This window comes from Nyctereutes procyonoides, unplaced genomic scaffold (assembly GCF_905146905.1).
Source record: "Nyctereutes procyonoides isolate TBG_1078 unplaced genomic scaffold, NYPRO_anot_genome, whole genome shotgun sequence".
Classification (NCBI taxonomy): domain Eukaryota; kingdom Metazoa; phylum Chordata; class Mammalia; order Carnivora; family Canidae; genus Nyctereutes; species Nyctereutes procyonoides.
This window is the reverse complement of record NW_026575151.1, coordinates 8,500,148-8,525,359: the sequence shown is the minus strand read 5'-3', so window position 1 is coordinate 8,525,359 and position 25,212 is coordinate 8,500,148. Positions and strand designations below refer to the sequence as shown.

General features: G+C 36.4%; 1 protein-coding gene across 4 annotated transcripts in view; it reads left to right on the top strand.

Moving 5' to 3' along the window:
- CFAP299 (cilia and flagella associated protein 299) overlaps positions 1–25,212 on the top strand; it is a 597,267-nt gene that overhangs the window by 168,205 nt on the left and 403,850 nt on the right. The gene's annotated exons all lie outside the window — the stretch shown is intronic.

Sequence of the window (25,212 nt, the reverse complement as noted above, 5' to 3'; positions counted from 1 at the left end):
TTGGATATATCCATGGGCTAAATAAATAAAAGGAAAAAAGAAAAATAATAATTTCAACCTAAATCTCACATCTTAATTCAAAAATTTACTCAAAATTGATCATAGAATTAAATGTAAAATAAAAATATAAAACTTTTAGAGAAAACATGGAGAAAATATTTGGGATCTCGGGCTATTCTAAAGTTCTAAATATGATATAAAATGCATGATTCATAAAAAAGGAAAGGAGATAATTTGGACCTCATCAAAATTAAAAACTTTTTCTATTTAAAATCCCATGTAAAAAAGCTATTGGTTGAGAAAAAATGTTTGCAAGCTGCTCATCCGAGAAAACACTGGTATGCATAATATATAAAGAACTCTCAAAACTCAACAGTAAAAAAAAATAGTCTAAACAGAAAATGGAGACAACATGAAGAGACATTTCAATGAAGACAGTATACAGATGGCAAGTAAGTACATGGAAAGATGTTCAACATCATTAGCAATCAAAGAAATGCAAATTAAAATCTCCATTAGTTATTAGTACACATATTTCAGAAAAGCAAAAATTTTAAAACAACCCCACAAAACTGACAATACCAAATGCTGGTGAGGATATGGAGAAACTGGATCATTTCTACACTGCTGGTGGGGATGTACTACTGTACAGCCACTCTGGAAAAGAGGTTATCAGTTTCTTGTAAAATTGAGCACGTTAGTTATGATAGAATCCAGTAATTTATCCCAGAGAAATGAAAACCTATAGTCACATAAATTCCTATGCACTAATGTTCATAGAAGATTTCTTTATAATGGCCCTAAACTGAAATTTGTCCAGATATCTTTCAAGAGGTAAATGGTTAAACAGACTGTAGTACGTTTTTATATACTGTATAATACTACTCTGCAATAAAACAGAAAAGACCTATTGTTTCATACAACATATCAGGTGAATCTCCAGGGAAGAACTGGAGTAAAAACAGCTGAGTGGAAAACAGCCAATCACAAAAGTTACATTCTTTGATTCCATTTAGGGAGCATTTTTGAAATGACAACATTAAAAAAATTAGAGAATGGATTAGTGAATATCAGAGATTAGGGACTAGGGAAGGGTTGGGGGCAGGAGGGTGATAAACAGGAGACATTCTTATGGTAATGAAACTATTCAGTATCTTGAGTGGATGATGCATGCAGGAAACTACCTGTGATAATACCGTACAGAACTAAATACACATGTACATTTGTACAGATACATAGATACACACAAGTATAAGTAAAACTGGGGAAAACTGAATGATATTGGTGTGTTGTATAATGTTGATATCTGGATTGTGATATTATACTATAGTTGTACACAGTACTACCATTGGGAGATGGGATAAAATGCACATGACATCTTTCCGTATTATTTCTCTTAACCGCAGGTGAATCTATAATTTTCTTAAAATCAATAAAAAAATTTTGTTGGTAATATGGTAGAAGAAATTCAGAGTAATGCTTTAATTGTAAATTTAAGTATTTTTTGTTTAAAGTCTTATTTGATATATAGGGCAGTATTAATATTTAATTTATTACGTATAGAATTTATTTTTCACTTGGGAACTGGATGTTGACACTTCATTATACTACAGTTCTTGATCTACAGCCAGTTGTGAGATTAAAATATATTGAGAATTTTATAATTATAAAATTCCTTGATGAAATGGAAGTACTGATACTTGTTGTGTGTGTGTCCAGTTGTATTTCCCCCCTTAATTAATCCTGACACTGAATGTCCTACAATGTTATTTAATTCTTGCACTTCCAGGTAGTTACCTGGAATTTGAATTAGACTTCTCAAGTTTAAGGGCTCAGTTTCACAAGACTTCTACTTCAGACATTAGTTGCAGATGTGCTGCCCAGGCTACCGACGTTTTTGCCCAGTTGAGTACAAATTCAGGAGTTCCCATGCAATAATTCATTAGAACAATTCACAAAACTCAGGAAAGTCCTTCACTACTGCCTGTTTATTATAAAGAATACAACTTAGAAGCAGCGACATGGAAGGGGATATACACAGGGCGAGGTATGTTGAGGGTGTAAGGTGTGTGCAGAGCTACCATGACCTCTCAGGGCACACCATCCTTCCAGTGACTCAGTGTTCACCAACTCAGAAGCTCACTGAACTATGTCATTTAGGGGTTTTTATGGAGGTTCTCTGTAGCATGATTATTTAAATCATTGGCCACTGGTGATTAAAACAACCTCCAGCCACTCTCACCTCCTTATTGGTCTAGGGGTGAGAAAGTTCCAAACCCGTAAATAGGTGTTGGGCTCCTCTAGCAACTAGCCCTCACCTGAGGCTGCCTAGGGCCCCCCCAAAAGTCAGATCACGAACATAATCTCAGATATGTTTGAAAGTGCCTGTTAGGTGTAAAAGAATACAACTCCTATCAGCCCTATTATTCAGGAAGTTACATGATATTAGATGCTTCTTGGCAGGAACCCCAAAAACAAAGACCAGATATCTTTCTGTGATCCACAGTGTGTGTATTCAGTTTTTTTTTTAACTTAATGCTGTTACCAAGAAGCATTTTTTTAGATGTATAGTACCATAACAAGAACAAAAAACCCTTGAAATCTTAAAATAACATCAATATGTTCTAAGTAGAAAGATTGTTCAAGATAGTGTGTGATTTCATAATAAATCTGTGGGAATAAAAGCTGCATTAATCAAGGATTGTAAGATGTATAACATTCAGATTATTTGTTCTTTGTAGTATATATAATGTTGGATTCAAAACTCCACATGAGCTTAATCATTGGCTGGTAGACTCCTGTCCCGTTTAGTGCTGCCTTAGAAAAATATGCATTCAACACTGTCTTCTGATGGATAATGGATAACTTCCAACATTCTGACTCCTTTTTAGCAGCTAGTAGAAATGAATTTGGTACTTCTTTGAGAGGGACTTAATTCAGATCTAATAGGAATTTTTAGTTTCCTATCTATATTAATACTTTGGCCTAATGTTTAATGTATCTATTTGTCAGAGAAGCGCTATAATGTAGTAATTATGATCAGGGATGCTTAAATTGGACCATCTGAATTCAAGTCCCACTTCACTTATCTATATATCACCTGGAGCTGTCTATTCAATCTCTTTGCATGTTTTCTTATCCGTAGTAAAGATAGCTATGTACTTCATGAATGAACTTAGTATATATGAAAAGATTAGCACTGAGGACACATAGGAAGTATTATGTTGATGTTGGTGATTGTTACTGTTGATGTGAAAAACAGGGGGTGCCCATAGTATCTAATAATTTATGTTTGCATGCATTACAGCTGTAATCAGGCTGATGTGTAAATGAAATTTCCTGAATATGTAAAATTTATTATATAATATACAATATATGCATAATATATTATATATATATTAAATTTGCTAATCTTTTCTTTGAGGAATGAAATCATGTTTTAATGTGACTGTACTATATTGAAGTATTCCAAAGTACTTGTTGTCCGTAATGTCCATTTTTTGTAAGGCAATAGGTACTAACAATGAAGATAGTGGTTGTTGATGTAATGATAAAATTGTTTATTGTACAGCACTTTAAATGTGCCTCTTTCCCTTGGATGGTTTTTAAAACCAGAAGCTTCAAACAAACCATATGTGCATTTATAAAACAATTGACCTTCAAGCTCATCACATGACCTAAAGGTTGACTAAAGAGAATCTTTATATAACTTGATGATTTGTTTAATCACTATAGTCAAACCAAGCATAAAATAACAGGTCCTCTTCTCTTTAAAGTTATATTAACTCAGGAATTACCTTAATGCTAATTTCACTTGGGAATCTTTATAGGCATTGCTCTGCTCAAAGTAAGATTTCATATGAAATCCTGAAAGTTTCATAGAAGCATAAAGTTAAGTTTTTAAAAATTCTTAAATTTAGGAAATTATTGATCAACTCTTATAATAGACTTTTTAAAATTTTTTAAAGATTTTATTTATTCAGAAGAGACACATACAAACACACACACACACAGAAAGAGAGAGAGAGAGAGAAGGAGAGAGAGAGAGAGAGAGAGAGAGAGAGAGAGAGAGAGAGAGAGAGACATAGGTACATAGGTAGAGGAAGAAGCAGGCTCCATGCCGGGAGCCCAATGTGGGACTCAATCTCCGGTCTCCAGGATCAGGCCCTGGACTGAAGGCGGCGCTCAACTGCTGAGCCACCCGGCTGCCCTAGACCATTTTTTTTTTTTTAAGAGACCGCCCCCCCCCCCCCCTTGTGTTTTTAGGACGGGGATAAGTCATATTATTATTTCAGGGATAAGTCAAATTATTCAGCTGAAATTCCCATCTATATATATATATATATATATTTAAATCATTGGCCACTGGTGATTAAAACAACCTCCAGCCCCTCTCACCTCCTTAGTGGTCTAGGGGTGAGAAAGTTCCAAACCCATAAATAGGTGCGTGTGTGTATGTATATGTATACACACACACACACATATATATACACACACACATATATATGTATGGAAGTCAGCTTTAAATGAAGGTAAGTGCAACTATAGAAGAGGAGAAAAATTAAAAGTTTAGTTCTGGAGCACTCGGGTGGCTCAGTGGTTGAGAGTCTGCCTTTGGCTTGGCTCATGGTCCTGGGGTCCTGGAATCAAGTCCCACATCAGGCTGCCCGCAGGGAGCCTGCTTCTCCCTCTGTCTGTGTCTCTGCCTCTCTCTCTGTGTGTCTTATGAATAAAGAAATAAAATCTTTAAAAAAAGGTCAATTCTACGTGGTAGTGTTGGCAGGCACACATTTTACATCATATATATATATATATAATATATACCAGTATATATACTAGTGTGTGTATAATATATATATTATGATGCAATAAGGTATTATGTATGTAATACATAATATATATGTCCTATATATGTATGTGTGTATATATATAGGTGACACAACATGCTTTGCTAAAAAGGATTGTGTCCTGCAAAAGAGAATCATACCCGACTTTTAGAGAACAACTTACGGGGCAACATGCTTAGGAACCACATTGGAAAACAGCTCTAAGTGGTAGTACTCAGTATAGCACCATATTTTGGATCCAGATAAGGATGCAGTCCTCAAGGCTTTTGATGTAAAAGTTACATTATGTGGACAAGCTGCCTAATAAGACAAGTAGAGCCAGTTAGTAGTGAAGCAACATAGGAAAGGAGCTAGCTCTGAAGCTCTAGAAGTCACACTGCCTGGGTTCAAATCCCATGTACCAGTTGTTTGCTCAGCTTATCGTTCGGTCTGTATTCTCATCTGAAACATGGGTAGAATAGTAATTATCTGATAGGGCTGTTACAAAGATTAAGTGAATTATTATACTTAGAACAATGCCTAGCCCTTAGAACCACTCAAAACAGTGCAGTCTTTTTAATTTGATTATTTGGTAATTTACTACTAAACTCTGTACAGAATTCAAGACAAAAGGTTCATATTTTGATTTCTACTATGGAATAATGAATACTGATAAAATGTTTTAGGAATTCCTTGCCCTTTGGTATCTTTTTTCTACATTTATTATTACGGTATTTAAAAACATGGAATTTGAAATATTTTGTAATCCTTATAATTTTTACATATATAGTCTAATCTATCTGAGTACATCAGGTAAAATATATATATTTATAAGTATAACTCTGTAAAAATACAATTTATCTCATGTTTCTCATTAATGTATCTTGGAAGACTGAAAAAATGTTATCAGGAACCAGCTGCTTTGAATCTTTTAACATATAGCTTCATTGCCCAAGAAGAATGAAGAACAGATTTTCTAATTTAAATACAAATCTCACAAATACTTAGTTCTCCAGAACTACTCTAATGGCAAGATAGAAAGCACAGAAGTAAGGCCAAATTCGCATCCTATCACATTTTAGTATTTAAATCCATGCCAAAAACTTCCTAGTGAAAATAAAACACAGAATTGGTTGGTTTGCACTGCATGCTTTTATTTTAAAAATTGCATGCTTAAATGAAATAAAACAATGTAATTACAAATTTTATTAAATTCAATCAGGGAGCATTTGAAGTCATAGCTTATAAAGTACAAATTTGAAAATTACATTTTAGACTTAAACGTGAACAGGTTGTATATATTTGTGCTTTTCCCACGGGCCCCACCATCAACCCCAGCACTCACATGTACATATATTATAGTAGCCAAGAACCTGCACACCAAGGCCGGACTGCATAAATTCATATCACAGCTCATCTACTTGATGGCTGTGTGACTTTGAGATTGGGAAAATTATTTATACTCTCTACTGAATAGAGAGGTTTTCAAAACCTGCTCAAACACAGCTTTTGCATTTTCAACGCTACTGCAATACACGTGTACACTGATTGCATTTACATTATTCTTGAAGCCAAAAGAGGATGCTAACACAGCAATAACTAAGAGTAAAGCCAGAGCAATACACATGCTTTGTAACCAGTTTTCCTCTCCCAGAGGGGTTTCACTGACCTTCTCAGGGAAAGCCAGGCCTAGGAAATACCCACAGCAATTTTGAAGAGTACTCAGAATATAACCTCACAACAAGAGCTATTTTAGGGGGAAGTAGTTGAGCTATAATATTTAAATAAAGAATTTGAAGCAGGTGTTATAATGTAACCTTTTGATAAGCACGTTTAGTTAATTTTCAACCAATATGTTAACTAACATTATCCAGCTGCAGAGAAATTAGAGCAGAACTTTTGTGCAAATAAAAAATCAGTCACTTAATCAATCAGTCTCTGGATATCAAGACCAAGAAAGTTTAGTAAAATGCATTTGATGTTTAGTGATAATGATACTGAGCAAAACAGTGCTTTGTACTTGGTTCTGTAAGATAAACTTCAATGATGTATAGTTTCATGTTTGGCATTTTTAGAATTCTGCTCTTTTTTCTCTCCATTTCTCTATCTCCACTTAAGTGATTAATGAAAATGATGAAAATAAAGTATATATAACATATTTTTAAAGTATTTAATTTAAGGTATAAAATAAATAGTAGATCAAGAATATTTCCAATTATAACCTGAGATATATTCAAATTTTAAAACCTTGCTGAATTTCCATTTAAAGAATTTATGGAAGAATTATTCCATAAATAATTTTACCCGTTATTTGTACCCTCCATATTGGAGAGACCATATGCTGTGGCTTTGGATAGTTTCAGATTATATCAGTTGTCCCAGCATAATAATTTATAACATTCTCTTTGATTTTCAAAAAAGTTGTGCTTTAATAAAGCATATGCACATCCTACCTAGTACAAAGGATCTGCTTGTGAAGTGCTGTTTTAACCTTAAAAATTCTGGAACTTTTCAGGGAACACCTATGAGCCACAAGTAGTGCCAAAAATTATTTCCAGTCTTAACAAGTATCAATTCTCCTGCCTGCTCATTCTTACTGGTGCTGCTTTGTGATGCATTCCTCTAAATAATTTGTAGTCCATACTCCTTAAAGTAAAAAAAGTATTACTCCTTTATAGCATTTTTAAATATAAATTTATTTTTTATTGGTGTTCAATTTGTCAACATATAGAATAACACCCCGTGCTCATCCCATCAAGTGCCCACCTCAGTGCCCGTCACCCAGTCATCCCCACCCCCCACCCACCTCCCCTTCCACCACCCTAGTTCGTCCCAGAGTTAGGAGTCTTTGATGTTCTGTCTCCCTTTCTGATATTTCCCACTTATTTTTTCTCCTTTCCCCTTTATTCCCTTTCACTATTTTTTATGTTTTATTCAAATGATAGTCTAAAATGCAAGTTCACTTTTTTCTAACATTTTATTTTTGTTGATTTTAATTTGTGCAGTACTCAAGAGTTTGTGTCATTATTTGATTGACCTGGATAAGGATCTTTTAGAAGCTATACCATTGTTAGACAGTTTCACCCCCAAGTAAACTCTTGGCTTCTAGAAAGGTTCCCTGGAGGTAGCATAATGTCTATATGCAATAGGCACCTAACAGGTATTTATTGAATGAGTGTGATTGGTAGCAATAAGTTTTCTTAACTTAAAAAAATAACTTATTCTAAGTCAACAGCATTGTTTTAAGTTATCCAAGCTACAATGAGAATAATAAAATTCTTACTTGAAGAATATCTGATCACTACTCTTTACATTTATTAGGATAAACACAATACACAGGTACACTAAAGGAGAATTAATTAAATTACCCTATGTAAGATATTATCTGAGAAACATTAATGCATTTATGTTTAAATATGAAGGAGGAAAAGAGAATATCTGATCACTACTCTTTACATTTATTAGGATAAACACAATACACAGGTACACTAAAGGAGAATTAATTAAATTACCCTATGTAAGATATTATCTGAGAAACATTAATACATTTATGTTTAAATATGAAGGAGGAAAAGAGATAATATGGAGTGGAGAATGTCATGAAATAATTTAATTTCTTGTCATGTCAAATGATTTTCTGATGTATTTCTGTTACAGAATTACTATTGAAAGCCTGTCAGTCACTCTGGAGCCCCTTAGAAATAATACTTTCCATATTATGTTTACAAATTCCTTTCATGGTCAGAGGCATGGCTTGTGATTTAGCCTAATATCAATTAAAAAAGACCCCACCATTATTATGGAGGGGGAGAGCTTAGGACACCAGTAGGCCATAAACTTTTTAGATGGTAATTTGAAACCAAAGTTTGAAAACTATATTTTAAGGGATGGGCTTTGCTCTTTGATCATGTTATTAATATCCCAGGAATTTAATAACACTTAAGCCAATTTTATAATTTAACTAAGAGGTAGGCAATAATTATAATAAACTTTAAGTGTCCATAATAGCATGATGGGAGAAGAGAAGGTGAACAATAGAGTGGATCAGAGTTTTCAACGTCTTTAATTCTTTAAGTCCATAGGAAGAGAATTGTTGGCATTAAAATGGGCTAATTCAGGTGAATTACCAAAAGGTGATTGGCAAGCCACAACTAAATTAAAATGATTGTTTAAAGACTACTAGTCCCTTAGGCTGCAGTTGAATCACATCAAAGCCCTAAGCTTTAAGGCTTCTTGTCATTCCTAACCACATATTTGTATACCTGTGATACTTTCCTTACCATCCTTACTCCTTTCTTTTAGTTTCATCTACCTCTTTGAATAGATTCTAGTTGTTAAAAAAGAGTATCAAATTATGTTCTTTTAGAAAAAAGGAAGTCTAGTGGAAATAAAAGCATGGCCACTTCAAAGTTAATAACAACCCAAATTGCTGGAATAAGGGGGAAAAATAGCAACGTAATATCTCACTCACATTATAGTATTAAAGACTAATTTGTCTTATTTGTAAATTTAATTTGATGAGAACAGTTTTCATGATACAAAGGACATAAAATATTAATGAATCATTGCAACCCACTCAGGACTATATCTTCTAGTAGAAAGGAAAAAGTTCTGCAAATAAACTTCGTTGCTTTAATGTCTTTTAATGTAACACTCAAACAGCAAAAACGGCATGCAGTACTTTTAGCATTTTATTGTACACTTAGAAAATGATCTAAATTTATTTTCTTTAGAACTATTTGTTTTAACTTTAACATCCAAAGAAATGTTTTAACTAGACATCAGTTGTTGCAGTGCTCCACCAAGGTGCTTTTCCATTGAAAACAAGATTACTTGAGGGATTAAAAACATCTAGAAATATATTTGTACATAGAGGCTATTAAAACGTGAAATTATGACAAGCAGAGGTTGTTGTTGAAACAAATGATCTTTTATCCGTATTTTGCAGGAAAGTCTAACACTATTATCCAAGTTGTCTGTTTTAATTGATCTGATTTCCTAGATAATTGCTATGCTCTTCAACTCATTTTGTCTCTATAGACAATCTTTCAATTAAAAAGAATGGGCAGAAACTTAGCAGCATTCAAAATATCTTGCCTAAGTCGAAAAGTTTACATGTTTCTGTATAATTTTTCTTATCAAAGTGATTGTGATTAGTTTATGTGCCAAAATTAAGACGTGAGAAGTTTAAATTTATTTCTGCTTAACTTTATAATTAGAATTAAAAGAAAATATGATGTCATAGGGAGTTAGGGCAGCAAGATGTGAAAACATAAATTATAGAAATGATTCTTTTGCCTCATGGAATCTATAAAACTCAGTATAACCACCTTTCTTTTTTTTTGGGGGGTGGTATTTATGTACTTAATGCTAAATTATTTTCTCATGTAGACACACATTTCTATTTATCTGATAATGTGTTCACTTAACAATATTTTGGAAATCTTGAATGTGTAAGGCTCTGGAGAACAAAAGGAGAACTTAACATAAAACCTGTGCTGGGGGATCCCTGGGTGGCTCAGCAGTTTAGCGCCTGCCTTTGGCCCAGGGCGCGATCCTGGAGTCCCGGGATCGAGTCCCACGTCGGGCTCCTGGCATGGAGCCTGCTTCTCCCTCTGCCTGTGTTTCTGCCTCTCTCTCTCTCTATGTCTATCATAAATAAATAAAATCTTAAAAAAAAAACCCTGGGCTTATGATTAAGTGTATCATAATTTACATGATCATAATAGAAGAAAAAAGATAACATCTAAAGTATATACATTATTGTAGGGGAGCAAGATATGATACCTAATGGAAAAACAGGAAATTTGGTCATTTTGACCTTCAAGAAAATAGTTGCCATCTTGAAGCTTGTTAGGGATCTGGTTACAAGGTTTAAAAGACAGGAAAGGAGTGCAAAGAAGTTTTTTTTTTTTAGTAAGACCACCTTTCAGTGTGTAGTTAGCATACCATCAGAGTAACGTATCAGAATTCATATTCACAAGGGCAGCAATTGTCTTTTTTCTATTTCAGCACCTAGTTCATGGCTTTGATGTAATAAGGGTTCAGCAAGCATTTATTGAATGAATGAGTGGGTTAAGACAAAGACAGATGGGTTTTCATTGGCTTTAGCAATCAGAAAATATTTGCAACCTTAGCAAGATCTGGTATTTTAGTGAAAAGTCTAGTTTCATAATGTGTAGAGGACTAAATGTTTAGACACAAACATAAGCCTGTGTGCAGCACTTTCAGAAGTTCTGGAGTAGAAAGGAAACTAGTTTGAGTAAAGGTTTCTATTGTCTTAGATCAAAAATATTAGAGTATTTTGAAAATGCTGATGAAAAGCCCCCTGGAAATAGACAAATGTAATTAACAGAGCTGGTTCCATGAAAAACTATTACAGGTATGATGCATACCAGGAGAAGATAAATTACCTGTATCCAGGTGTCCAGATGCCTGGATACAGGGTAACAAGAGGGAAGATAGAAAATATGCATATAGATGTTATATTTTGCATATATACTGTTATATTTGTAGATCTGATGACAAAAGATTGAGAGAATTATTTCTATTGGCGTTAATTTTTGTTGTGTGCTATTAAGGTTATTATTTTATATTGAATAAGGATGTAGCCAGAGCTTTGAGATGAGTGGAGACATTTTGAAATGGCTGCATGGGATGGGAAAAGAGCTTCACTAGTGAAACCGAGAAGTATTTCTAGACAGGAGTAAATGAGCTGTTGGTGTTGGAGGCTGTAGATCTATGGTGATAACACTACTTATTTTCTCTCGCTGGTTCAACTGTCCAGATACAGAAGGCAGACACTGAATTTAAATCAATGAGTATATGGTATAGGGACAAGCAAGGAAGTTCAGGATATGGTAAGAGTGATTGTTGTAATGCATTATGGAGTTGAATATGAGAAGAAATCAAGTCAAGACATGAGCAGCATTAATTGGTAGGGAGTAAGCAGAAACATTTAGGAACTGGTTGCCTTGCCGAGATCTAAGACCTAGTACAAGAGAGAGAAAAGCTGAGTGGTAGAACGAGGATAATGGGTAGCTGTACTGTAGCTATTTGAGTTTCAGACTTTGGTAGTGGATGAGTTATGGATGATCACAAGGTCTGGGGCATGGATGTGAGAATTGTATAGTAAGTAACGCAGAATTTTGAAGTGAGGTTTACTGAAGGCCAGGAAGTAGAAGAACTAAGAGATCAAAATTATTCTTTTGGACTTGGAGACACCTAAGATGGTAATAGCAGTTGGTTGAAAGGAAATGATGCTGAGAGAAGTGCAAAGCCTTCAGGGAATGTTGGGGCATCATCAAAAGATTGGTAGATGAATATTAATGAGAGATAGAGGGTGGACGGCTGGAGTACCACATAAGCCTTTAAAAATCAAAGGTTCTCAGAGAATTCTGTAGGCATAAAGATCTGGAGGCATCACTGAGGATGACAACTAATCCTGACTCCAACAAAAAGCAGAATATGAGAAAATGATTAGATTTTACTCATGAGTTTTATATGAGAGGACTAGGTTTGAATTAAGGTAAGGACACAGAAAATATTCAGTGAAGATATCTAAAGTGCAGGTCAATTTATTTTTCATGAAAATGCTTTTGGGGGGTCTTTTTAAGAAGGAGGAAAATGGTAAAATGTGTGGTCAGTGAAAAGAATTATAGAATGGTACAGAGATATGAATTTAAGAGAGAGAAAAATGATTGAAGAAGCCTGTGGCTCGGGTGGTGACCAGAAAAGGTAATGGGACTGTGTGAAGCATGCTCAATATGGCCGTTGGATTTCCCTACCCAAGTAAATGAGAGTATGAGACCCCAATTTGCTCAGAATTAGTTCTCTAGGGCCCTAGGTTAGCATTAAACAAGGTCCTGAAAAAGTTAGTAGGACTTTGCCTAGAAAAGAAGCAAGGGAGTATATAATAGGCAGAAGGAATAGTACCCAGTAAGATCTACATACAAGTATATGAAAATACTTTTCAAGAAAATGAATGCTGAAAAGTCCAGTGTGGACAGAGCCATAGGATATGTGAGCTGGAGTAGTAGTAGACCATAAATACCTTGATTGTGAAGGATACATACGTTTTGTCAATGCTGGTGCTTAAGTAAAATCAATTTTGTTTTTTCATCTCTGCAGTGACATTCCCTTGCATAGTTACCAGCACATAAAAAGCACTGTGTTGATAATTGTTGAACAATTACATTTGCAGTTACCTAAAGCCTTGAGGGAAAATTAACATGTTTAAATTAAAATTCAGAAAATTAGAGGAAAGACTGGAATGGGCCCAAAACAGTGAGATACAATTCATATAGGACCCAATATGCAATCAGCCTTATATCTGGAAAGTCAACCACCTAAGTGCAGAATAGGAGTGGTTTTACCTGGTGGTGAGCCAACTCAAAAACAGTTTAGGACTAGAAAATGTAGAGGTTTTACTTGATCGTAGCCAAACACATGTCAGTACTATTACATAACTGCCCCAAATCCCCACAAATGTATATTGCACACTAGAAGTTAAAGCAGCAAAGTGGGTAGGAGCCCTGTAACCTACATATCAGTCCGCACCTGTATTCTCATTTTGAGTCCTGAGCACATAATTATCTGAATCATATAGTGAGTGTTGGGACTGGGCCTGGGCCAGGGAAGAGAGAGGTATAGAAGAGAGACTTTCTATCCCTTCCCTGTCTTCACATCTCCTTTCTAGGCAATCACTAGTTTGAAGTCTTACTAGAGATCCAGAACAGATATTTGGAGACAGCATCAATGAAGCACATGTTGACTTCTAAAGTTATTTATTTAATTTTCTGTGTGTTTACTTTGTTTTGAGTCCCTAATATGTTTAATTATTTAATTGCATTATGTAGCACAACCAGACAGAAATAAACCTGGATAAATGCCTTCTGGGAGGAACATTCCTGAACTCACTTTATCTCCTTTGAGCACCAGAATATTGACTGTACCAGCGAGCCAGGTGGCGTATATCCAGCAGCAGTATCTTAGAGTTTACCAGGTCCTGTTCTCCATCAGCATTCTTCTGTGATAACCTTCTTTTTCACACTTGGGAGGGTTACGTTTTACTCAGATTGGCCTTAAAGAGTGTATTTATTGTTTAAGATTCTTTTTTTCCTTAAAATATCTTCTTTTGCCTTTAATATGTAAGTATCAAGACATTTCTCAAAGAGATAGTAATGTGAGCATCATGGTAGCATAAAATATCCCTTGTTTTTGTCCCCCCCCCCCACCAAAACAAAACTTTGGCATTCATCCATGGACAAAAGTGCCTCAGTGAAAGTTGTGCGATCCAGCAACATATGCCAAGGGACCTGGAAAGAGTCTTGCCCATCTATGCATTGGGCAATAGCCTGACGGACCTCAGTACCAGCTCTGAACCCTGAAGTAGTCTGTGAACCAGTTCCAGTTCCAGTCCCTCTCGGCAGTGGTCTGGAGCACCTGGAGAGCACTGACTTGGGTAGTCTTTTACAGAGAAACAAGAGACTTGTGGAAATCTGACTTTCCAGAGGAGAAGTTTCAGCACTCTCTTGGAGCAGAAAAAATTATGAGTTTGGGTAAGAAGAATAGCTTGACTTTGCCCAAATTACCTGTCCCCTAAGATCACACAGTTTAGGACTAAATGAGACCTGTTTGGCCAGAGATTTCTCTTGTGGGAAAAACATAGAGCTGGTAAATGAGTAACTGGCTTCTCCAGCTGTGCAGGGTGCTGCCAAAGAAACTCATTTCTCTCTAGCAGCATCTGGAGTCCTAAACTGGGAACTCCATGGCTAGGGGCAGGAAAGGACATCAGCAGATTCTCAAGGATGTAGTTCCTGCTGACTGCAGAGTGACCTCATCAAGAAGCCCATCCATGAAGTGCTAGAGAAGCCTATGTGTGAATAGCCCCACCTGGCCCTGGGCACCCCAGCACCTGCATGCCTGATCCACACACTTCACCCCACTTTTTGGGTGGCCCTCTTTGCTTGTTTCAGAGAGGAAGGAAAATGAGTTTTAGTAGAAGGCTAGTTTTAGTAGAAGGCTACAGAGAAAGAAAGGCAGGGTCTGTAGGTCAGAGGGAAACCACAAACTTGATCTGTATGGTTAACTCAAGAAAATGAAAGAGAGAATATCAGCAACCAGTCTTGTGCATTGTAGGATTGAGAGAAGACAAAGAAGCTTCAGATTTCTGCCATAAGAGGGGATAACAAGTATGGAGCAGATATATTCATATAAGGTCTGAGAAAAAGTCAGTATTTCTAACAGGACTGAGAGAAAAGTATTTCTATCCTGAAGGCAGTTGGTAAGTTTAGAGGAGGTGACTGCTATGTCAAATGTGAAGATAGCAACACAAAATTCCAAGGAACATGAAAAATCAAGGAAACATGATATCATGAAACTATTACAGTCGTCTGCCAGTAATGAATTCAAAGATATGGAGAGATATAATTTATTCAATAAAGAATTCAAAATAGCTGTTTTGAGGAAATTCAGTGAGCTACCAGAAAACACAGATAATTCAGTAGCATCAAGAAAACAATATATGAACACAATGAGAAATTTTTAACAAAGGAATAGAAATCATAAAAAAGAACCAAACAAATTCTGGAGGTGAAGAATTCAATGAATGAAATGAAATGAAAAAAAAAATTCAACAGACATCATCAACCTCAGAATAGACCCAACAGAAAAAAAGATCTGTGAGTTAGAAGATAAAAACTTTGAAAACACCCAGTAAGAGGAAAGCACAGGAAAAGCATGGAAGAGAGTGAAGAAAGCCCATGTGATCTAAGAGACAATATAAAGAGAACTAATATGTTAATTATTAGAGTTCTACAAGGAGAAGAAAGGAGGAAGGGGGTAGAAAGCTTATTTAAAGAAGTAAGGACTGAGAACTCCACAAACTTGGGAAGAGATTTAGACATACAAATTCATGAAGCTAATAGATTAACTTCATTATTTTAATTCCAAATGATTTTCTCCAAGACACATTTTAATAAAACTCAAAATCAAAGACAGAGAGAATCCTTAAAGAAGCCAGAGAAGATTATAACCTACAAAGAAATCCCCATTAGAACATCAGCAGATTTCTCAGCAGAAACTTTACAGGCCAGAAAAGAGTGGGATGATATATTCCAATGGCTGAAAGAAAAAAAAAAAAACTGCTAAGCAAGAACATCCAACACACTAATCTTTCAGAGATGAAGGTAAAATAAAGACTTTCCCAGACAAACAGAAGCTCAGGGAATTCATCACCACTCCACCAGCCTTAAAAAAATGCTGAAAGGAGTTCATTAATTTGAAATGAAAGTACAGTAATTTGTAACATGAAAACATGAAAATATACAACATGAGTAAAGGTAAATGTACAGTTAAGTTCAGAATATTATAATGTGGTGTAATAAACACTTAAAGTTGTGACAAGAGAATATAAAATAGCTATAATTACTATAATTTGTTAATGAATAACAATGTAAAAAAGAGGTAAATAGTGACATTAAATCGTGAAAGGGGAATGTAAAAGGGTAGAGTTATTGTGTTATTGAAGTTGTGACCAGTGTAAAATATACTGTTACGTATATATAGGATATTTATGCAATCTCCATGGTAACCACAAAGCAATAACCTATAGTAGATTCACAAAAGATAAAGAGAAGGGAATTAGTTCATATCACTGATCATTAATTCACAAAGAAAATCATTAACCCTTCCAAAGGAAACAACAATAGAAAAGAAAGGAATAAGGGAAGTACAAAATAGTCAAATATAGTATTAGTTAAGTACCCATCAACAGTTACTCTAAATGGATTGAATTTTCCAATCAAAAGACATAGAGTGGGGGATCCCTGGGTGGCTCAGCAGTTAAGCACCTGCCTTCGGCCCAGGGCATGATTCTGGAGTCCCGGATTGAATCCCACGTCAGGCTTCCTGCATGGAGCCTGCTTCTCCCTCTGCCTGTGTCTCTGCCTCTCTCTCTCTCTCTCTCTGTGTGTGTGTGTGTGTGTGCGCGCGTGTCTCTCATGAATAAATAAATAAAATCTTAAAAAAAAAGACATAGAGTGACTAGATGGATAGAAAGCAAGACTCAATGTGCTACTTGCAAGAAACACACTTCAGCTTTAAGGACACATATAGGCACAAAGTTGAAGGGATAGAAAAAATATATTTCATGCAAGTTGAAATCAAAGAGAGTAAGATGCCTATCATTATATCAGACAAAATAGACTTTAAACCAAAGATGTTAACAAAGACAAAGGATTATAATTATAAAGGGGTCATTTATCAAAATGATATAATAGCCATAAATATATACATACCCAATGTCAGAGTACCTAGAAATATTAAGCAAATACTAAGATATCTGAAGGGAGACACAGGCAACAATACAATAAAAGTGGAGTACCTCTCAATACCTTAACTTTCAACAATGGATAGATCATCTAAATAGAAAACTAGCATGAAAATATTGGATATGAATCATCTTTTAGCCCAAGTAGGCCTAACAGACATACATAGAACATTTTTTCCAACAGCAGCAGCATACATGTTCTTCACAAGTGCACCTGAGACATTTGTTAGGATCGATCATATGATGGGCCACAAAACAAGTACACCATGTATCTTTTCTTTCTTTTTTTAAAATATTTTATTCCTTTCTTTTAGAGAGAGTGCATGTGAATGGGGGGAAGGGTTGAGGGAGAATCTCAAGTAGACTCTATGCTGAGCATGGAGCCCAACACGGGGCTTGATCTCATGACCCTGAGATCATGAACTGAGCTGGAATCAAGAGTCAGACACATAATCAACTACGTCACCCTGGCACCCCCCCCCCCAGTATCTTTTCTGATCACAATGGTGTGAAGCTGGAAATGAGAAACAGAAGGGAAATTACCCAGATACCAAAGCCAGATAAGGGCACTACATGAAAAGAAAGTTATAGACCAATATTTCTGATGAATATACATGCAAAAATTCTCAAAGAATACTAACAAATCAAATTCAACACCACATTAGGAGGTTCATGCACCATAATCAAGTGCAATTTATTCCTGGGATGGAAGGATGGCTCAACATATGCAAATCAATAAATGTGATACCACATTAATAGAATGAAATAAAACAATCATATAATCTCAAGATGCATAAAAAGCATTTGGCAAATAATCTTTCATGATAAAAAGTCTCAATAATTTAGAGGGAACATATCTTAACATAGTAAAGCTCATATAAGGCAAAGGTCAGAGCTAACATCACACTCAATGGTGAGAACTTGAAAACTTTTCTTCTAAGATTTATAACAAGACAATGGTGCCCACTCTCATCACTCTTATTCAGCATAGTACCGAAAGTCCTAGTTAGAGCAATTAGGCAAGATGACGAAATATAAATAAAAAGCATCTAAATGAGAAATGAAGAAGTAAAATTGTCTTTATTGCACATGATATAATTTTATATATAGAAAATCATAGATTCAATCAAAAACCTGTTGGAATTAATCAAGGAATTCAGTAAAGTTGCAGTATATAAAACTAACAAATCAGTGGTGTTTTTACAGACTAACAACAAAACAGCTCAAAAAAGAAATGAAAAAACTTCACAACAGCATCAAAAACAATAAAATACTTAGGAATAAATTTAACCAAGGAGGTGAAAGACCTGTACAATGAAAACCTTAAGACTTTGGTGAAAGAAATTAAAGACACAAACAATTAGAAAAATATCCCATGTTTATGGGTCAGAAGAATTAATATTGTTAAATGTCCATACTACCCAAAGCCATCTATAGATTCAGTGCAATCACTATTAAATTCCAGTGGCATTTTCCTTAGAAATAAACTATCCTAAAACTTGTATGGAATGAAAAAGACACCAAATAGTCAAAGCAATCCTGAGAATGAGGAACAAAGCTGGAGGCATTACACTTTCTGATTTGAAACTATACAAGGGAGGAGGGGCATGATGGCAGAAGAGTATGGTCCCCAAGTCACCTGTCCCCACCAAATTACCTAGACAACCTTCAAATCATCCTGAAAATCTACGAATTCAGCCTGAGATTTAAAGAGAGAACGGCTGGAATGCTACAGTGAGAAGAGTTCGCGCTTCTATCAAGGCAGGAAGACGGGGAAAAAGAAATAAAGAAACAAAAGGCTTCCGAGGGGGAGGGGCCCCGCGAGGAGCCGGGCTGAGGCCAGGGCGAGTGTCCCCAGGACAGGAGAGCCCAGTCCCGGAGAAGCAGGAGCTGCACCAATCTTCCTGGGTGGAAAGGGGCCCGCAGGAAGTTAGAGCAGGACCCAGGAGGGCGGGGATGCCCTCAGGCTCCCTGGGACACTAACAGACACCTGCGCCCCAGGGAGAGTGCGCCACACCCCGTGCGGCCGAGCTCCGTAAAGGACTGCAGCGTGCACGGCAGGACCCGGAGCAGCTCGGAGGGGCTCGGGCACGGCTCCCCGGAGGGGGCTGCGGGGCGGAGCGCGAATCCAACAGCGTAGGCTCCGGAGCACAGGGCGCCGGGACACAGCCCAGGATCCAGCCTCCACACGGGACAGGCAGAGGCCGGGAGGGCCCAGGACAGCAAGGACGCTCTTGCCCCAGCTGAGCCGATCAGCGGCCCCTCCCCGGAGCCTCCAGGCCCTGCAGATGGAGAGCTCCGGAGTTACTGCGGGAGCTGACTCCAGGGCTGCAGAGCTGGCGCCGCCACTGCGGTTGTTCCTCCTGGGGCCTCACGGGGTAAACAACCCCCGCTGAGCCTCACAGTGGCCTCACCAGATAAACAGGATAAACATTACTCATTGAGCCCTACACCAGGCAGGGGGCTGAGCAGCTCCCCCAAGCGCTAACACCTGAGAATCAGCACAACAGGCCCCTCCCCCAGAAGACCAGCTGGACGGACAAGTTCCAGGGGAAGTCAAGGGATTTAAAAGTATACAGAATCAGAAGATACTCCCCCGTGTTTTTTGTTTGTTTTGTTTTGTTTTTTGCTTTTTGATTTGTTTGCTTCCCCCATCCCCTTTTTCCCTTTCTTTTTCTTTCTCTTTTTCTCCTTTTCCCTTTTTTTCTTCCTTTTTTCTTTTTTCTTTTTCTTGTTTCTTTCCTTCTTTCTCTCCTCTCTTTTTCTCCTTTTCCCCATACAACTTGTTTTTGGCCACTCTACACTGAGCAAAATGACTAGAAGGAAAAACCTCACCTCAAAAGAAAGAATCAGAAACAGTCTTCTCTCCCACAGAGTTACAAAATTTGGATTACAATTCAATGTCAGAAAGCCAATTCACAAGCACTATTACAAAGCTACTGGTGGCTCTAGACAAAAGCATAAAGGACTCAAGAGACTTCATGACTTAGATCTAATCAGGCAGAAATTAAAAACAATTGAATGAGATGCAATCCAAACTAGAAGTCCTAACGACGAGGGTTAACGAGGTGGAAGAACGAGTGAGTGACATAGAAGACAAGTTGATGGCAAAGAGGGAAACTGAGGAAAAAAGACAATTCAAAGACCATGAGGATAGATTAAGGGAAATAAATGATAGCCTGAGGAAGAAAAACCTACATTTAATTAGGGTTCCTGAGGGCGCCAAAAGGGACAGAGGGCCAGAATATGTATTTGAACAAATCATAGCTGAAAACTTTCCTAATCTAGGAATGGAAACAGGCCTTCAGATCCAGGAAATAGACCCCCCCCAAAAAAAAATCAATAAAAACCGTTCAACACCTCGACATTTAATAGTTAAGCTTGCAAATTCCAAAGATAAAGAAAAGATCCTTAAAGCAGCAAGAGACAAGAAATCCCTGACTTTTATGGGGAGGAGTATTAGGGTAACAGCAGACCTCTCCACAGAGACGTGGCAGGCCAGAAAGGGCTGGCAGGATATATTCAGGGTCCTAAATGAGAAGAACATGCAACCAAGAATACTTTATCCAGCAAGGCTCTCATTCAGAATGGAAGGAGAGATAAAGAGCTTCCAAGACAGGCAGGAACTGAAAGAATATGTGACCTCCAAACCAGCTCTGCAAGAGATTTAAGGGAGACTCTTAAAATTCCCCTTTAAAGAAGAAGTTCAGTGGAACAATCCACAAAAACAGGGACTGAATAGATATCATGATGACACTAAACTCATACCTTTCAATAGTAACTAATTTTTTAAATTTTTTTTTTATTTATTTATGATAGTCACAGAGAGAGAGAGAGAGAGAGAGAGAGGCAGAGACACAGGCAGAGGGAGAAGCAGGCTCCATGCACCGGGAGCCAGACGTGGGATTCAATCCCGGGTCTCCAGGATCGCGCCCTGGGCCAAAGGCAGGCGCCAAACCGCTGCGCCACCCAGGAATCCCCATACCTTTCAATAGTAACTAAACGTGAATGGGTTTAATGACCCCATCAAAAGGCACCGGGTGTCAGACTGGATAAAAAATCAGGACCCATCTATTTGCTGTTTACAAGAGACTCATTTTAGACAGAAGGACACCACAAGCCTGAAAATAAAAGGTTGGAGAACCATTTACCATTCAAATGGTCCTCAAAAGAAAGCAGGGGTAGCCATCCTTATATCAGATAAACTAAAATTTACCCTGAAGACTGTAGTGAGAGATGAAGAGGGACACTATATCATTCTTAAAGGAACTATCCAACAAGAGGACTTAACAATCCTTAATATATATGCCCCGAATGTGGGAGCTACCAAATATATCAATCAATTAATAACCAAAGTTAAGACATACTTAGATAATAATACACTTATACTTGGTGACTTCAATGGAATATTCCTCAGCCATTAGAAATGACAAATACCCACCATTTGCTTCAACGTGGATGGAACTGGAGGCTATTATGCTGAGTGAAATAAGTCAATCCTAGAAGGACAAACATTATTTGGTCTCATTCATTTGGGGAATATAAATAATAGTGAAAGGGAATAGAAGAGAAGGGAGAAGAAATGGGTGGGAAATATCATAAAGGGAGACAGAACATGAAGACTCCTAACTCTGGGAAACGAACTAGGGGTGGTGGAAGGGGAGGAGGGCGGGGGATGGGGGTGAATGGGTGACGGGCACTGAGGGGGGCACTTGACGGGTAGAGCACTGGGTGTTATTCTGTATGTTGGCAAGTTGAACACCAATAAAAAATAAATTTATTATTAAAAAAAGAAACTACAAAGGTACAATTAATTAATGGAATATAGTATTGGCATAAAAACAGACACATAGACCAATAGAATGGAACAGTGGGTCTAGAAATTCACCCTGAGATATACAGCCAACTAATACCTCACAAAGGAGCCAGAAGTTGTCATTGAGGAAAAGATAGTCTCCTTAACAAATGGTGTTGGGAAACTTCATATGTCACCATATGAAGAGAATGGAATTGGATCCCTATGTTGCACCATCACAAAAATTAACTGGAAATGGCTTAAAGACTTAAATATAGCACCTGAAACTACCAAACTGCTAGCAGAAAACATGGGGAAAAATCTCCCTCACACTTTTTTTTTTTTACACACGACACCAAAAGCACAAGCAATTAAGGCAAAATTAATAAGTGGTGCTACATCACACTAAAAAGCTTCTCACAGCAAAAGAAACAATCCATAAAATGAAAAAGTAACCTTTGGAATGGAAAATTATTTGCTAATCATATACCTAATAAGGGGGAAACAGTCAAAATATATAAGCAACTTAACTCAATAATAATAATAAACTAAACAATCTGACTTTAAAAAATGGGCAGAAGTTCGAAATAGACATTTTTCCAGGGAAGACATACAGATACATGAAAAGGTGCTCAACATCAAATAATCATCAGGGAAATGTACATCAAAACCATAATAAGATATCACCTTAATCCTATTAGAATGGCTATTATTAAGGACAAGAAATAATAAATGTTAACAAGAATGTGGAGCAAAGGGAGCCTTTGTGCACTGTTGATGGGAATGTAAACTGATTCATTTACCATGGAAAACAGCATAGAGGTTCCATATAAAATTAAATATAGAACTACTGTATGATTCAACATTCCATTTCTGTGTATGTACCCAAAGGAGAAGAAAACAGGATTTCAGTGAGATATCTGCACTCCCATATTAATTGCAGCATTATTCACAGTAGCCAAGATATGGAAATAACCTAAGTTTCCATCAATAGATAAATGGATAAAGAAGTTGTGGTATATATACATTCAATGGATTATTATTCAGCCATGAGAAGAAAGGAAGTTCTGTCACTTGGGACAAGATGGATGGACCTTGAGGGCATTATGTTAATTGAAATAAATCAGAGATAAAAAACAAATACTATATGATAACACTTATATGTGGAATTTTACAATGCCAGACGTAAAGAAGCAGTGAATAGAATGGTGGTTACCAGAGGCTGGAAGGTGGGAGAAATGGGGAGATATTGGTCAAAGAGTGTAGACTTACAGTTAAAAGATGAATGAGTTCCAGGAATATCATGTACACACTCATAACTATAGTTAATAATACTGTATTATATACTTGAGAGTTGCTAAGAAACTAAATCTTAAATGTTTTCATTACAAAAGGGTAATGGTTATTATGTGATGCAATGGAGGTGTTGGTTAAGGCCACAGTGTTGATCATTTTGCAAAGTATAAGCATATCAAATCAACATCTTTCACAACTTGACTTTATGCAATGTTATATGTCAGTTATGTACCAATAGAAGTGGGAAAAAATCCCGGGTATCATTATTAAACATTACCTTCAGGACATGCAAACCTTCAAGTACTGAGGTCAGCCTTGTAAAGGAGAAGGTGAGACCTCAATTGTCTTTGTCTACTCAGCCATTCGTGGTTGGGCTAGTGTAAAATTCCCCAAGCATACTACTTTAAAAAAGTAACTTAAAAGATAGAATAGTCAAAGATAAGTTTTAAAAAATTAAAACTACAGCTATATCTCTGCACATTTAAGGAGACTTTCTGTTGGCTTTATAAAAATTATGAATTAATTATATTCTAACTTATTCCACTAATGATTTAAGGCACCTTTTAACAAGCAAATATAAATTAGAAGCAAGAATACAATGGAATATTACTCAGCCATTAGAAACGACAAATACCCTCTATTTGCTTCGATGTGGAGGGACCTGGAGGGTATTATGCTGAGTGAAATAAGTCAATCGGAAAAGGACAAACATTATATGGTCTCATTCTTTTGGGGAATATAAAAATTAGTGAAAGAGAATAAAGGGAGAGGAGAGAAAAATGAGTGAAAATATCAGTGAGGGTGACAAAACATGAGAGACACCTAACTCTGGGAAATGAACAAGGGGTAGTGGAAGAGGAAGTGGGCGGGGGTTTGGGGTGACTGGGTGATGGGCACTGAGGGGGGCAATTGGCGGGATGAGCACTGGGTGTTATGCTGTATGTTGGCAAATTGAACTCCAATAAAAAAGCTTTAAAAAAAGGAATAAAAATGGGTAAAAAGTAAAGATAAAATGGATCTAGGGCTGACTTCTATGAAAACATATACCATAGAGGGCTATGCATATGAAGAGTGAGCCACCAATTTAAGTTTTCCATCAGTTAATGAAAAAAAGGAATTATGAAAGGAGAGAAAGAAATAGAGAAAACTTTTGCCATGACACCAAATATATAGATAAAAGAGAATCTTAGGATCACTTGAAAATTTACAAATAATACAAAAAAGTTACATATTAAGAACTGAAATGATGGAGATTTTAGATTCATTCCTTAAGGATTACACTGACAAAAAAACAGTCTCTTGAACATATTGCTTTAGGTAAAACTTTCACCACATGATGTCAGATTGGGTGCAGATCTTCCTTAGACACAATAAAAGATAAATTTTATTTTAAGCCTTATGTGACTATCACAAAATTGATGTTCACTTGAATATTTTACTATTTGATTTAAATCACAGTGGTTTCTATTTCTATTATATGAAACTAATATTTTTATACTTTAATTCTATCACATGTAATCTTTGGCTATGGCAAAAGTAAGAGAATGGTTTTATTTTAATATGCATAAAATTTCTTGTTCTGTGCCAAATATTTTATACACTTTTCTGAAAATGGTAAATTATTTAAATGAAATATTGAAGTAATTTTACCACTTTAAAAACTTTTCCTGAAATAACAGGTAAATAGAATGAGTGAATAAGTGATACAATACATTCAGAGGGAAAAAATTCCATAATCTAGTGATTGCAGAATGTGGACCTAAGATTTTAAATGTCATTTGCAGTTCTGTTTTTTTTTTTATCACAGTAAGCCCTAGAACCAATCTATACTATCTGTATTGTAATTTATGCTCATACAATGAAAATCTATCTTGCCTGACATGACACAATATTTTCAAAAGAGAGAATGATAAAAATACCAGTTATGGTATTTAAACCACAGACTATTTATCATTTTAAGCAAA